Source organism: Oryctolagus cuniculus, chromosome 12 (assembly GCF_964237555.1).
Source record: "Oryctolagus cuniculus chromosome 12, mOryCun1.1, whole genome shotgun sequence".
In the NCBI taxonomy this organism is placed as follows: domain Eukaryota; kingdom Metazoa; phylum Chordata; class Mammalia; order Lagomorpha; family Leporidae; genus Oryctolagus; species Oryctolagus cuniculus.
In genome coordinates, this window is record NC_091443.1 from 85,615,002 (window position 1) to 85,631,276 (window position 16,275).

At 44.7% G+C, this 16,275-nt stretch overlaps 1 protein-coding gene across 26 annotated transcripts in view; it reads left to right on the top strand.

The window, feature by feature from the left end:
* The window catches only part of TLN2 (talin 2), a 480,480-nt gene that overhangs the window by 235,130 nt on the left and 229,075 nt on the right, over nucleotides 1-16,275 (top strand). For 6 of the 26 annotated variants that reach the window (XM_070054323.1, XM_070054311.1, XM_070054324.1 and 3 more), the window contains one exon: nucleotides 15,315-15,449. The exons of the other annotated variants lie outside the window; for them this stretch is intronic. The gene's annotated coding sequence lies outside the window, so the exon portion shown is untranslated. The remainder of the gene's footprint in view (nucleotides 1-15,314; nucleotides 15,450-16,275) is intronic. 26 annotated transcript variants of the gene reach the window in all.

Below are 16,275 nucleotides of genomic sequence, written 5' to 3' on the forward strand. Positions count from 1 at the left end.
CCTGGCCTTGGGGGGAGCATTTGGGGGATGAACCTAGTGGATGGGAGCCAGTGTGCTCGCTGTCAACCTCTATCTGCCTTTCAAATAAAAATGAATAAATAAATGAAAAACACTTCCCAGTCTATTGACAGATGTCTGGCCCTCACCTACTTTGGCAGAAATTTTCTTTGTTAGTGACTCACAAAAAGCATTCTACTGAGTTTCCATACCAACAGCAGCTTTTCCTCTTTGTGTTCATGTTTCTTTGGTCCATGCCACACTTAACTATATAATTATGCAATAAATACAACTGGCATGAAGGTTTAGGGACTGACTGAGGCAGGCTTGCTGTTTAATGTTGGATGCAGCCCACCCACTGAAGAGTGGCTTTTGGTGTCGCAGGTTCAAGAAGAGGTTGGTGATGAGGCGTCTACTGTATAGGTGCCTTGTAGGGAATTGAAGCACAGGAAGCAGTAAATCACTGTAAAGCCAGAATGTCAAGATAATAAAAATCACTGTTAACATTGAGATGGATTTTCTTTCCATCTTCCCTGTGTGTGTATGTGTAGGCAGGCCGTTCATACCATTTTGTATCCTGCTCGTGCACAGAGCAATGATGAATGTCCTGGAACTTAAATATCTGTGCTTCTCTCTAATTACTTGCTTCAGTAAACAGCTAGAAATGAAATTATCTCTGAAAAGAGTGTGACCATACTGATGACCTTTAATGAATATTGCCTGTTGATGACCAAAAAGTTGACGCCTGCTCTGGTGGGGAGTGTGCAGTTCTGTATCTTGGCAACATCACGAGTGCTCAGACCCTGATAAATCATAGAGAAGATCTTGTTTGGGTTTGTATTTTAAAGGTGTTATGTAGAATCAGCATTTTTTTCTGATTTATTTCTCTGCCATTTGCATTTCTTCTTGAAAGAAAAATTTATTACCGTTCCTCAACCACTTTGCACTAGGGAGTTTGTTTTCTTGAGATTTTCAGTTCTCAGTGGTCTGTCTGTGATAGACTAGCCTTTTGTTGCAGCCTGCAAAAATATTTTCCAAGTTCATGGCTTCTCTTCGGACTTTATTTCACAGTGTCTTTACTTTTTGTATCATGAAATCTCTTTGTGATTTCCTTTGTTGCACTGTTCTCACTTGGGCCTTTCTCAGTAGGATGCAGGAAACTGAGTTGTATGAACACAAACATGAGTGTGAACGTTGTGGGTGAAAGAGGCATTGTGTCTGTTTGATTTATCTGTTATGTGCCAGTGTGAGGATGTAATTATTTCAGGTTTGTAAATTGCTTTTACTGTCTGGCAAGCAAGTTTCCATTTTTTTTTCAACATTTTATTAACTACATTCAATATATTTTCTTCTGAAATAAATATTTTTAGATGGGCTTAATCCAGGCTCCTTGTGGTTTTGCAAGTTTTCCCTGTCTTCCGAATCTGTGGGTAATTTCACTGGGAGTCTCATGTGGAGTTAAGAGCCTTTGTTGTCTCTCTCGAACATATGTCTTTTTGATTTTTTTTTTTTTTTCTTTTTTTCTTTTGAGAGGCAGGGAGAAAGAGAGGGATTGGTTCATTCCCTCAATGTCCGCAGTGGCTGGTTCTGGGCCATGGCTGCAGCTAGGAGTTCTGCAGACTATAATCCAGACCTCTCATGCAGGTGGCAGAGATACAATCACTTGAGCCATTGCTGCTGCCTCTTAAAGTCTGTGGCTGAGTCAGGAATTAGAGCCAGGAAGTGAACCTAGGTACTCTGATAAAGGATGTGGCCACCTTAACTTCTAGGCCAAATGACCAGTCCCTGTCTTTTTGGGTTTCTTAATAATTTTTATTTATTTGTTTTCATTTTTATAAGAGAGTGAGCACATGCAAGCAAGTAAACTTTCAAGTATCGGCTCAGTTCTCAAATGCCGTCAACACATAGGGCTGAACCAGACTGAAGCCTGGAGACCAATGCCGGTCACCAGATGGCTGCCAGGGACCTAAGGACTTGACCATCACCTGCTGCCTCCAAAGCGCATTAGCGGGAAACTGAATCAGAAGTGGAGGAGGCAGGCTCAAAGTTGGTCACTCCAATATGGGATGTAGGTGTCTCAAGTGGCAACCTCACTGCTAGGCTGAATACCCAACCCTACCCTGCTTCCTATCTTTTTGATTCTTAACATCTATATCCTTAACTTTTACATCTGAGTTGTCTCCTTAGTTCCTTACATAATTACTATTTCAGTTACAGTGCAGTGATGACTTGTTCCTGCCTGGGGCCTGCATCATCCTTGTCCATGGATCTGCTTTGACAGTGTAACAGGTGTTGCCTGTGTGTGGGTCTTCATGAAGGATTTTCTAACTGCTCAGGAAAGGAACTAGGACCATGTTTGTAAAACATCCTTTTTGAGGCTTGGAGTTGAACGTACCAGCTTCACAGTGCTGCAACTGTTTGGGCTGTCCCTAAAAATCCCAGTGCCCAGGCATTATCAGCAGTGAGATCAGCTGCTTTATTTTTAGCCTGTCAGCTTTCTGCCCTTTGGAGAAAATCGTGCAGCAGCAGCAGCAATGTGTCTAAGCAGAAGGCAGAGGTTAGCTGGGCCACGTTCTGTATGCCCCCTGTGTGTGTGGTGGGTGTGTTCAAAGGGTCTCCTTGAAAATGACTCCAGTGACCTTGGCACAGGCTGCCTTGGAACCATCTCTTGGACTCCTCTTGGTGACCACTTTCTGGCCTTGGCTCCTGAGTCTGGCTTAGTGATGCTGATGTTGTACCTTTCAAATCAGAGATGCCAAGGCTCTCGCCTATCAGCAGCTGTGTGTATAGAAATAGGTATTAACAGACGGGCAGAAAGAAGGAGCTGGGCTATAACAGCAGCAGGGGCACGCACGGGCCACTCGCTCCTCTTTGTCTTGTCTCAGCGAGCCGCCTGGCATTGAGTGTCAGAGCTGCATCAGCAAGGCCATCGCACAGGCCACAGCACCAGTGCTGCCCTTGAGCTTCTGTCTGGCTGGACCAGGTGGTGTGCGGTCACTTCCTGCCTGTTAGAAGTGGCTGTTAGGCTAATGGCTGTGCATTGGGGATTTCTGTTCTTTGTGGTTTTTCTGAACTTCCAGATCAAATGCATGCTGGAAAAAGATTTTGGTGCTCTGGACATAAAGGAGGTGAGACGCCTGCATTCCACATCTGAGTGCTTGGGTTTGTACCTAACTCCGGTTTTTGGCTCCAGCTTCTTGTTAATGCAGACCGTGGGAGGCAGTAATGATGGTTCCCATGAGTGAGTCCCTGGCACCCATGTGGGAGACCTGGGTTGAGTTCTAGGCTCCTCATTTCGGTTTCTGTTCAGTCCAAGTCTTTTTAAGGGGGTGAACCAGTGATAGAAGTGCTCATTTTCTTTCTCTCTCTCTCTCTCTCTCTTTCTCTCTTTCTCTCCCTCTCTGCTTCTCAAATAAATAGTTGAATAAATTTTGTATGTATTTAGGAGAAACATGCTCCATAGCATTTTTTTTTTTGACAGGCAGAGTTAGTGAAAGAGAGACAACGGTCTTCCTTCCATTGGTTCACCCCCGAAATGGCCGCTACGGCCAGTGTGCTGAGCCGATCTGAAGCCAGGAGCCAGGCGCTTCCTCTTGGTCTCCCGTGTGGGTTCAGGGCCCAAGGACCTGGGCCATCCTCCACTGCCCTCCTGGGCCACAGCAGAGAACTGGACTGGAAGAGGAGCAACTGGGACAGAATCCAGTGCCCTGCTCCATAGCATTTAAAATATGAGACTGGAAACAGTTTGTAGTCATGCAGAATAAAGTCCTTCCTGAAAAGAGCGAGGGGTTTTGAAGGGGAGGAGCTACCACAGTGCCTCCTTCTTCAGGTGATTCTCCAGGTGCACCTTCAGCTTCTTCACCAAAAGCTAGGTGGGTCTTCAGGGCCCTTAGTATATTCATAATATGTGTTTTTCAGGAAATTTTTTGAAGACGTTTGTATGCTTAGATTTCAGATCTTTCACATCAAAATAAACTTATCTTTTTCTTTTAATTTTTTTTTTTTTTGATGGGCAGAGTTAGACAGTGAGAGAGAGAGAGAGAGAGACAAAGAGAAAGGTCTTCCTTTTTCCATTGGTTCACCCCCTAAGTGGCCACTATGGCCGGTGTGTTGCAGCTGGTGCGCTTGGCGATCCGAAGCCAAGAGCCAGGTGATTCCTCCTGGTCTCCCATGCAGGTGCTGGGCCCAAGGACCTGCTGCACTCCCGGGCCACAGCAGAGAGCTGGACTGGAAGAGGAGTAGCCGGAACAGAATCCGGCGTCCTGACCAGGACTAGAATCTGGGGTGCTGGCGCCGCAGGCGGAGGATTAGCCTAGTGAGCTGTGGCGCTGGCCATAAACTTATCTTTTAATTTCATGTTCTATACATTTTTTGAAGTATTTATTTTTTAAGATTATACCACATTAGGGGCCGGTGCCATGGCACATTAGGCTAATCCTCCGCCTGCGGTGTGCTGGCATCCCATATGGGCGTTGGTTCTAGTCCCGGCTGCACCTCTTCCAGTCCAGCTCTCTGCTGTGGCCTGGGAAAGCACTGGAGGATGGCCCAGGTGCTTGGTCCCCTGCACCCGCATGGGAGACCAGAAAGAAGCACCTGACTCCTGGCTTTGGATCGGCGCAGCTCCATCTGTTGCGGCCATTTGTGGAGTGAACCAATGGAAGGAAGACCTTTCTCTCTGTCTCTCTCTCTCTCACTGTATGTAATTCTACCTGTCAAATAAATAAAAATCTAAAAAAAAAAGATTATACCACATTTTATTGAAGGGAAATATTTTTGTAGTGTCACATTTGACTTGGGATTCACTTTGAACACTTTTTCTTCTTCTTTCTTGCACATTTTGTTCAGGGATTCTGACATTTCCAAGTCCACCTTCACTGACTATCTGCTTGGGCAAGATTTGAAATGGTATTCTTACTCAGTTCTTCTCTTCCCACTCCCCACTCCCCACTCCTCCCTACTGCTCCTGACACAAAGGCTGCCTAGCAGACGCATGCACCTGCTACTGTGTGTTGATGACCTAATTGTAGGCTTCCTCGTATTGAGCAAAGACTCAAATTTCTGGGGAAAAAAAAAAGGAATTGGAAGATAAGTTTTTTTGGTGCAGAAAAATTTGAAAGCTGTGTGTGTGTGTTTGCATAATTGCATTTTTTGTGAACTTTTTGGAAGCTCTTTGCATGGATTTCATTTTTTTTTCTTTGCATCAAAGCAAGCTTACTTTTCTTTTTTAAAGTTTGTTTTAAAGGTGGAGAGAGATAACAAGAGAGAAATTTTCCATCTCATACTTCACTCCCCAAATGCCTACAACAGCTAGGGCTGGGGCAGGGGATGGCTCAGGCTGAAGCCAGGAACCAGAAACTCCATTCCATTCTCCAACATGAATGATAGGTAGCTAGTTACTTGAACCATCACTTGCTGCCTCCTAGGTGTGCATTAGCAGGAAGCTGGATTGGAAGTGGAGGTGAGACTTGAACCCAGACGCTCTGATAAGAGATATGGGCATCTCAACTGGGAGCTTACCTCCTGTGTGCCAGGTTGCCTGCCCCAAATTTAGCTTTTAGTTCTATTTTCCACAAATTTGTTGAAGCACCCTTATATTTTTCTTTTCTTTTTAAAGACGTAACCACATTTTATTTACGTTGACGGTGGTTCGTTCCAGTGGGTACATTTTGTGTCTGAGTTGTTGGTGTGGGTTTTGGAGAAGTGCTCATGGAGGCCCATATGCACTGCAACCCCAGGTGCTGTTGTCAGGACTAACGCCCTTAGTGAGGCCTGCCTTTCCCTCCATCCTGGGGAGGAGCAGCAGAGGAGAGCCAGCCCCGTGAGTCAGACCTGTGCTGGGGCTTCCTTCTTGCAGATGCCTTCTGTTATCATGACGGGTTGATTTCTTGGGCCTAGAGGGTTTGTGGATGTGTAAGTGTTTTCTGAAGCTTTTCTGTTTTGTTTCTCCTGATGAGTTAGTTTTTGGAATGAAATATTGTACTGAAGATGTTGGAAACCTTTTGTAGCTTTATGGGCACAGAAGAAAATTCGTTTAGAAAATGTGTTAAAACAGCTTTCCTTCTTGAGTTACTATTAATGCTACAAATTAACTCAGATCCATAAGCCAGTTTACACAATGGAGTAGTTGAGCTTTTAATCTTTGTGGTGTAACTTGGAAAAGCAAACGATCATCTCTAAATGCGGCTTGTACTGTGCCCTGTTTTCTATTCTGAGTCTGGATTCATTTATGTTGCTTGGATGCTGAAATGTTTGGTCCTTAACTGAGCGTAGCAATAAATCTAGGTTTACAAAAAGCAGTGTTCGTTGGCTACAAATCACTCTTGGATTGGAGGGATGGGGGGGGGGGCAGTTGTGCGTGTTTTTCCTAAGAAATCTTCTTGACTTTCTCAGGTTGGGCTCTGATGAGATAGCTCTGCTCCTGTAGAGAAAGGTGAGGTATTGGAGGAGCCGGCGGTGTGGGCTCTTGGATGCTGAGGCTTCTCTCAGCTCACCTGCAGTTTACTCTGTAGATGACATACCCCAGGTTCCTGTCTCCAGTTGGAGCGGTGGCTGTGCATATTGTAGTCTGCATTTTTAAAAAAGATTCATTTATCCACTAGAAAGGCAGCATCAGAGAGAGAGAGAAAGAGACAGACAGATAAAGAGGAGAGGAAGAGGTCTTTGATCTGCTGGTTCATATCCCAAATGACTGTAGCGGCTGGGACTGGGCCAGGCCAAGCCAGGAGCCTGGAATTCCATCTGATCCTCCCACCTGGGTGGCAGGGCCCCCAGCATTTAGGCCACCTTCTTCTTTCCCAGGTGCATTTGCTGGGAACTGGATTAGAAGTGGAACAGCTGAGACTTGAACTGGTGTGCATATTGAGTCCTGGTGTTGCAAGCAATCACTTAACCTGCTGTGCCACACTGGCACCATATGCTACTTAAAAAAAAAAAAAAAAGGATGTATGTATTTATTTGAAAGACAGGATGATGGGATGAGGGGGGCCAGGGAGAAGTGTGCAGAGAGAGAATCTTTGATCCACTGGTTCACTCCCCAAAGAGCCACAACAGTCAGGGCTAGAACAAACCGATGCCAGGAACCCAGAACGCCATCTGGTCTACTGTGTGGGTAGCAAGGGCCAAAGTACTTGGGCCAAAGTACTCTGCTGCCTTTCCAGGTGCATTAACAGGTAGTTGGATTAGTAGAGCAGCAGGAACTTCAACTGGTGCTTCCACATGGGATGCCAGTGTCACAAGTGGTGTCTTAACTCACTATACCACAGTGCCAGTCCCAGGATAATTCTTGCCATGAGAGTTCTACTTGATGTTTTGTTCATGACTGTCATGCCTTGAACAGTGTCCTCATTCCCCTCCCACCCCCACCCCCAACCATTCATGTCTACCCCAATCCTCAAAATGGGACCATATTTGGAAACAACCTTTACAGATGTAAGTGCTTAAGGATGGAGATGCAATCACATTAGAGCAGGATGGGCCTAAACCTAGTGAGTGGGGCCCGTGATACTGTCCCGTGAAGACGAGGTCCCCAGAAAATGGAAGGGGAAAGGACAGATTGTTCCCTGGAAACTTCCAGGGAAGTGTGGGTCCTTGGGTGTTTCATTTCAGACTTGTGGCTTCTCCAACTTGGATAGAATCAACTCCTTTTGCTTTAAAAACCACGTTTGTGGTGACATTTTCTGAAACCTCGAGGAAACTGATGGACCAGTGGTTGGAGGGCAGTCTCATATTGACTTTTTGTAGGCACTCTGAGTCCATCTACATATGAAATAGCAGCATTGAGAGATCGATACGGTGTAATTTTCCACAACTGAGATGTCCCTGTGTCTGGTGCACCCTCCATTTTAACATGGTCAATACATGGTGAAAGCAGGCTTACCAGAATCATCTACCACTGGAAAAGGTCTGTGTGGTCTTTGTGATTTTTTTTTCAAGATTTATTTGTTTATTTGAGGAGAGACAGAGTTCTTCCCTCCGCTGGTTCATTCCCCAAACAGCTGCAAGGACTGGAACTGGGCCAATCTGAAGCCAGGAGCCAGGAGCTTAGGTGCAGGGGCCCAAGGATTTGGGCCATCTTCCACTGCTTTCCCAGAAGCGTTAGCAGAGAGCTGGATCAAAAGTGGAGCAGCTAGGACTCCCATATAGGATGCTGGTGCCGCAGGCAGAGGCTTAATCTACTACTCCACAGCGCCGGCCCTATCTTTGTGATATTAACCTTTACTTTGACAGTATATATGCCTGTTGGCTTTGTTCTATGGAAGTGAATTTTCGGATGCCCAAAGCCTGCTTCGTGTAGCACCTCGAGACTAGAGCGATCAGTGGTGTCTCCAAAGTGTGTGTGTGTGTGTGTGTGTGTGTGTGTTCACTGCTATCAGTCTCGAGGATTCAGATTAGAGCATTTTCAAGGTTGCAAACCCTGTAAAGGATGCAGGATGCTGCTGTATGGCAGTGTCCTTTCCCAAGTTCACTGGGAAACACAGCATTTAGGGCATAATTGGCTTGTTGGCCCACACTATTAGGATGAGGAGAAAGCAAAGTCAATACAGGTACTTAGAGCCAGAAAAACAGTGCTTTTCAAAAGGGAAACAACTCTCTTGGTCAACAGAGATAAAAACACAGCTTGTTGGTTGGTGTCACTGATGCAGCCTCTGTAGGTATTTCCAGCCTCATGTTCTCAAGTGTATGTTGGAAGCTTCAATACAGATGCTTAAGGGCCTGATGCTGTGAGACTCAATTGTGCAGCAGCGATGTGGTCACGTGAAGGGTGGTAGAGGCACTGTTGTGGTTGAGAAATGTGAGCCCTTGTGGCCTTACACTTGAACGTTGGCTTAGACTTCTTAGAACAGAGGCCCTGGGGCCAGCGCCGTGGCTCACTTTGTTAATCCTCTGCGGCACTGGCATTCAATATGGGCACTGGGTTCTAGTCCTGGTTGTTCCTCTTCTAGTCCAGCTCTCTGCTGTGGACTGGGATAGCTGTGGAGGATGGCCCAGGTGCTTGGGCTCCTGCACCTGCGTTGGAGACCAGGAGGAAGCACCTGGCTCCTGGCTTTAGATCGGCGCAGCGCCAGCCATAGCGGCCATTTGGGGAGTGAACCAATGGAAGGAAGATCTTTCTCTCTGTCTCTCTCTCTCTCTCTGTAACTCTACCTGTCAAAGTTAAAAAAAAAAAAAAAAAAAAGAACAGGGGCCCTCTCATTTGCTCTGAAGAGCTCCCCGACCAGGGAGGAGTCTGTCCAATATAAATGGAATTTCATGTTTCCAACACAGCCACTAAAAAGGAAAGGCAAAATCAGGGAGGTATCTCCATGCAGAATTTGAAGCTTATTCAACCAAGGGGATCTCCCAAACACAAATGAGCTGGAGACGTAAAATGAGTTTTCAGTGCAGACTCACTCTGCTAGATTTAGGTACCCCATTTATGCATGTGTAGGAAAACCTTGCTGGTGTCTATTAGAAGGAACATGTTCTAACCCCCTTCCTAGGGGGCACCATGCTTGAGCCAGGCCTCTCTTGGTCCAAAAGACTAGGCACCAGGGTGTAGGGGGAGCAAAAGAAAGGGAAGGAACGTTTTTTTGAATGTGAACTGTACCAGGTATTACTTATTCAGTTTATTTTTAGTCTTCAGTGTAATGCTATGCCTCGTAGACCTCAGCATTCTCAATGTGGAAATGATAATTAGTCTTCATTTGGAAACTGAGGCTCAGAAAATTAAAGTGACTCATGCCAGGTAGTGTAAAGAAGTAATCAGCAGGGACTTCTTTTGGATAATAGAAGGAAAGAAATGGTGTGTGTGTGAATGAATGAGTATATGCATTTATCTAGATACATTAGAGAATTTTTGGCTGATTATTTCTGATTTCAACTATTTATTTACAAATTTGTAGGATTCCTTCTGGTTCAGAGAGGCGAGGAGTACCCAGTCTCCAGTCTCCATGCAGCCAGTGCTGTAGGGGAAAGGCTGAAGTGTGATCTGTGGTTCTTTTACATGTTCAGCAGGTGCACTTTGATATGTACAGTGGGGATGCGCCAGCAGCCGTGGCTCCGCTTTCTTCCTGTTTGCCTTTAAACAATCTCATTAATGTTATAAATTTAGTCCTATAGAGTAATATTTTTATTTGAATTTACTGGAGAATTTTACATGTTGTTTCTAATTTAAAATACAGACATGTGGCATTTTGTAGTCCCCCATCTTGTACACCATGCACATTTGCTGACTTAATATATAAACTGATTTTTGTTGTGTTTTGTGCCTGTATCAGTGATAACAGATAAAAGCTTCCTGGGTTCTGCAGTGTATCAAGGACAATCCAACTTTATCTTAATAAGAGAAGATGGAATTGGGGCTTCTCCTGGGCCAGTTCTGTGTCCTTCCTAACACTATCAGCTGTCCCAGAGCATCCATCACTGCCCAGGCCAATTGCTCGGACGCTGTCAACGTTGCCCATTGTCTGTCTGTGGACCCTGTGCAGCTGACCCTGAGCGCCAGCCAGTCTTTATCCGCCTAGCTGACAGGGCCAGTCAGGATGATCAATATGGGCCTCTTCCTCACTGTGCAGTCACTAAATGGATTTACTTTCCTTAATATCCATGTGGAGTCACTGTTTGGGCAGTGGAGAGTTGAAGTAAGCCCTGTGCTGATTAAGCTCTGCTGGAGTGGAAAAGCATGAAACAATACTGGATGCTCTGCAGGACAGGCATCCCCACCAAGTGAGTGTTTGCAGAGAATACAGCACTCTACAATGATTTTTCAGATGGTTTTCCATGACCAAGCGTGCATGGAGCTATCGGTTTGAACATGTGGGAAATCATTTGTCTGATTTTCATAAATCTCAACCTCCTCAAAGGAAAGGGCTTATCTCCTAGACAGCTCATCTGGTGATCTAGTGCTGGTTCCATTTACCAAAATCAACTGTAAATGTATGAGCGCACTTTTGCTATGTTGCTAGGATAATGGTTGTTAAGTTCACTCTATGGTCCTTTCTTTATTTTTAACTGACAGATAATTGTACATCTTTATGGGGTCCTGTGTGATGCTTCTGTACATTTACATGTTGTGTAATGATCAGCACAGACTATTAAGGTTATCCATCATTTTTCTTACATGAAATACTAGACCTTGCAGTATGGCTGCCTCGTACCTAAACTAAAGGCTAAACTATAGCTCATCTTTGCCAGCACCAACCGAGATCGCCATAGGGTAAAGACATCCCTTTCTGGGGTTTCTTTTAACATTTATTGGGAGATAATTCAGCATTACATTTTCTTACGGCTGTTTGTTTCTTTGCAAGTTGACTATTAATCAAGCAGTTTTCTCTTTGATGCAGAATATCTTTCTCTTTGGTTTTACCATTTCTTATGGTTTTGTGTATTTCATTTGAGGCTGAAAATAAGTCTGAGAAGATGGTAGAATATAAGAAAAGGATATGTAGTCTCTCAGTTTCTGGACATCACTGGACTTATCATTGTTTCACAGAGCAAATTAACCACTAATGCTGGATCTGCCCTTAGTTGGTTCTTTATTGGAATATTATTGTAATTTTTCCTTTGTCAACAAGAGGATAGCTAGGATCAGGATTTTTCTCTGTGTCATTTAGTACAGAGGAGAGTGAGTCATGTGGTCTTGCAGGGGTCTGAGGATGTGCTGATGGCCCTGATCCAAGTGATTTCATGTGAATTTTAGATCCCACTCAGATGACAATTGCTACTGGTTTTAAATGTCCATTTAACTCTCACCTTCATTATTTCTGTGAAGATTCATGCTGTTTGATTTGCAACTTTATGTGTTGGCTCCAAATTGGAGAAAATCTTGGCTTCCTTGCAGTATTTTTTGGTTGGGTTTAAAATTTACTGTAGTGCTTCCAGGAGTTCCTTGCCTCTAACCCACTGCAGTTGGCCACCTCTGCCCTCCAAGAGAATCCTCCTTCTGGGTCCCTCTGGGAGGAGGAACATTCTGGCCCAGAAAGGCCTTGGAGTGGGAGGGTTTCCGACATAACAGGAGCCGTGTTTGTCATTGGGCAGCTTTATCGCAAAGCTACAGCCTTCGTCCTTGTTGAAAAATGTAAGATTTTCTCTTCTGGAGTCAGAGAGGAGAGAAAATCTCATAGTTAAAAGAGAAGAACAGAGAAGGAAGAAAGAGATCTGCTGGGACATTCATTCTCTGATGCGTTGTCAGGTTGTCTTAACAAACTTTTCCGAAAAGCACTGGAGTGCTGGCTTCCTTCTCCAGCGGTCCTGTGTGTGATCCTGAAAGGCATCTGTGGGGCCAGCGCCATGGCTCACTTGGTTAATCCTCCTCCTGCAAGCGCTGGCATCCCATATGGGCGCTGGTTCTGGTCCCGGTTGCTCCTCTTCCGGTCTAGCTCTCTGCTGTGGCCCGGGAGGGCAGTGGAGAATGGCCCAAGTGCTTGGGCCCCTGCACCCGCATGGGGGACCGGGAGGAAGCACCTGGTTCCTGGCTTCGGATCAGCGCAGCTCAGGCCATAGTGGCCATTTGGGGAGTGAACCAGTGGAAGGAAGACCTTTCTCTCTGTCTCTCTCTCTCGCTGTCTATAACTCTACCTGTCAAATAAATTAAAAAAAAAAAAAAAAGGCATCTGTGTGTGTCTGTGTGTAAATGTGTGTGTGTATGGAATTATGTGCATAAGCACATGATGGAAGTAAAAGCAAGAGAGGAATTTTTTCTTAAAGGTAGATTTAAAGACTGAAAACACCACATTATTAGGACATCTACTGACCAAATAAAGAAAAAACAATGCAGCTCAAAAAGATCAAGGCCATCTTAATCAGCCCCATTGCCTTGGTCTGCTAGAACATGGTGACCTGCAGGCTGCTTGTGCCAATAACATCTTACATTGCTTTCTGTTTTTATCCTGTTGCCTAAGAGGAATAGTGTTGAGCTTTCTGGACGACTGGAAGCCGCAGGGGTGTGCACTGTCATTGTACTGGAAATCAAGACAGATGTTGGGGAACCAGGGGAGTTGTGGCAGGAGGACCCATCTGCAAATGTCACTGCTTGCATCTTGGAACTCACAGAGTTAACCCTTTACTAGCCAGTGTGCACGTGGGGCTGCAGACTATGATTCAGGCCCCTGACCTACTTCCATGGTTACTAAAGCCTAAACCAGCCATTAGGAGAGCTCTTCCAAGTTGGAGTCACCCTGGTCACACCTGGAACCGTTCAGAGCCCTGGCCTGTAGCAGAGCTCCCAGAACGGGATTGTGATCAGCCTTGGGTGGCTGTGGTATAAGCTGAGGATTTTTCAGTACCAGAAACCTAATGAATTGATCCTTATGATTGAACTAAAGGTAGATGCTGTGGCGAGAGCGAGAAATGTGAGGCAGTGCCTAGGGTCGTGAGATGGTCTTGGCCATTTTGGCGTCCACTGTGTTTATATGCAGTCCTGCTAGAGAGCCAGGAGGCAGTCGGCAACTGCTGGGAACCGTGAGGCCCCTGTGCCCTGGTGGACAAGGGCAGGCAGAGGACAGGAACTCCCACAGCATCTGTTATGGAGATGGCTGGGTAAGCGTGGGGCAGAGGCTGATGGGCAGTGAGGAATTTTAAATGGAGCCACCTGTCTTTTTTGAGAGTAAGACTCTTTCAAATGCAGCCAGTTCTGGGCAGTTTCATCGCCAGCTTGGCTTTCTGACTGTGATCTGATGATAACATTTGGCTGCAGTCTGCAGAGGTCTGAGTGGACAGCTGGAGGTGGGTACTGAGGAAGGAGTGCAGGCCCATGGGACAGGGAGCCAGGGGATGGCACAGCATCGGGTAGGGCAGGGCCTGAGTTCCTCAGAGCTCTGTATGCATTCAGCCCCAAACGGGGCCCTTGCCACAATCTCCCAGGGGCCAGAGGGCAAGGTTCAGAGTCTATGTCTTCTGCACCCTCGACACCTTGACATTCATCTTCATGATTTGCAAACATTTGGAATGATATCACATATAAGAGTACACATGAGATGGGAGTATATATATAGCAGTATAATGGGTTGGTCATTTGAGGCTGTAAAAATGATTGCCTTAGAATGTTACAGATCTATCTTGTATTTGCTAGAGTTGTGGTCTTTGTGGTTTAGGAAAATACAATTTTTTTTGTTGCCATTGTTCCACTTGAACAAACAAAAAGATATTCACAAAAAATGCTTGCCTGTATCCCACATGAGTACTTGAGTACAATTCCTGACTCCAGCTTCCTGCTAATGTGTACCCTGGGAGGCAACAGTGAGAGCTTAAGTAAGTAAATTCTTGGCACTCACGTGGGAGACCTTAATTCAGTTCCTGCTCCCAGTAGGCCTAGCCCCAGCCGTGGCAGGCATCTGGGGAGTAAACCAGCAGCTGGGGAAGTACTCCTTCTCTTTCTGCTTCTCAAACTGAAATTTTTCTTTATTTAAATAGGTATTTAAGGTCCACTTTACCTGGAATAAAAACATAAGTAGTTGACTGACAGCAGCCAGTGTGTGGTCTCTCACCACTGAACACTGTAGTCAAGAACGCAGGCAGGCCCAGGCACTGTTGACTTGAGTTTGGTAAACATACGACCAAGCTCGCTACTGCCCTTCCTTCTTTTCCTCCCTAATTACAAAGCCTTGAATCCCTTGAGACATCTGAACCTAAGAACAAGAAACTGAAGTTGGCTTTTGCTTGCCCTTGGCAAGGGTACTGTGGGGATGTGCACCTGGACAGAATAGTGCTAGATGTTAGAAGGCCACTCTGAAGTCACCCAGTCGTCATCACTGACCTCCCTGGAGGAAGGTGAGACTCTGATGATTGATCTCTTGTTGAAGAACACACAGATGCAAGAGGCCCCTGCACTACTGTGTTGGAAGTTGCAAAATGACCTTTTAGTTTTACTGGGTATCTGTGGCCACTCGTGTGAACTTAAACAGATGAAGCCAAAGACAGCATAGTTGGATTTGATACTGGAGAGTGGAAGCAGAGAGAAAAAGCCTTGAGTATGGGTTTAGATTCAGCACAAGGATGAATGCCGATGTGTTTGTTCTTGTCAGTTACATCAATATATTTAAACTCTGCTCTGGTAGAATAGGATTATGGGCCTATTTTGGAGGTGGAAATGGAAAGCTAAGCAAAGTGCTGGTGATAAAAGAATCGGGAACATCTTGCATTCTGCTTGCTTGTGCTAGCCATACCTTCCTGAAATGCCTCTTTTACAGTCTTATTATCACTGAAGGCTAACACAGTTCTAGTGGGTAGGCCATTCTTGCTTCTTGGCAAAAGGGAATTCTTAAGAAGATGATCCATCCTCTCGGATATGTAGGAAGCACAGTCAGATTCTAAATTTTCTCTCTCATTCTGTCTTTTGGTAGGGTGGAGCTATATTCCAACTACTTCATTTGCTTTCATCGTGAGAAGAATTTATAGGTATTCCATTTTTGTCTAACTCTCTTTGTCTCTCCTATTGGAGTTGTTGAATTTTGGGAGCCAGCCAAGGAAGGAATTAGGTAAGCAAAATCTTTACATCTACTTTGACCTTATATTCGTGGGGTAGTAATATTGAGTAATTGCAGTCACCCTTGAGATAAGCAAGGAGACAGAATCGTATTATAGAACACTGGTGTGTGCCTTTTAGGGCAGTGCAGAAATTGTGCTGCTCTGTGTGACATTAATTATTTTTAAAATAGAAGCCACCATATTACATGCATGCTAAGGGTTTTGTCTTTTAGCTGTACCATAATCATATTTATTTATTGGAGTTTTTAAAAATTTGCTTTGAGGCAGTTACAGGATCACTATCAAGTACATTAATATTTGCCTTTTTAAATATTCCTGAGTTTTTCTTTAAGAAAACATCCTGTTAAGAATTTCAGAATGAACGGTTTTTTGTTAGGTCGTTTTCAGCTTGCTTGTTTCCCCTCTCTAAATTCCTTCCAGGTAGACATTGCATTGTGTTTCCTGTGCCTTGTGTCACGTGGAGTTTTGCAGTGTCTAGCATTGAAATTTAATCCATTAGGATTCTCATCTTGCTATGACTTTGGTTTTCAATATAGAAAATTACAAAAAGGGGAAAATCACATAAAGGATATGAAAATGGAAACTGAACATGCTTCTTGCCAATGGTACTGATATAGAAACCAGAATTTCATAATTGTATTAGCAAACCTAAATGATTTCCACTGAGACATCTAAGATTAACATTGATGCTAATTGTTAAATTTTGCTGTATCTAAATCTCATGCTGTAGTGTTTAGTCTTGGTAACATGGTGAGGACTATAATTTTCTTTCTGTTTCACTTGATAGCTCATTGTACCATTCTTTGATAAGACTAA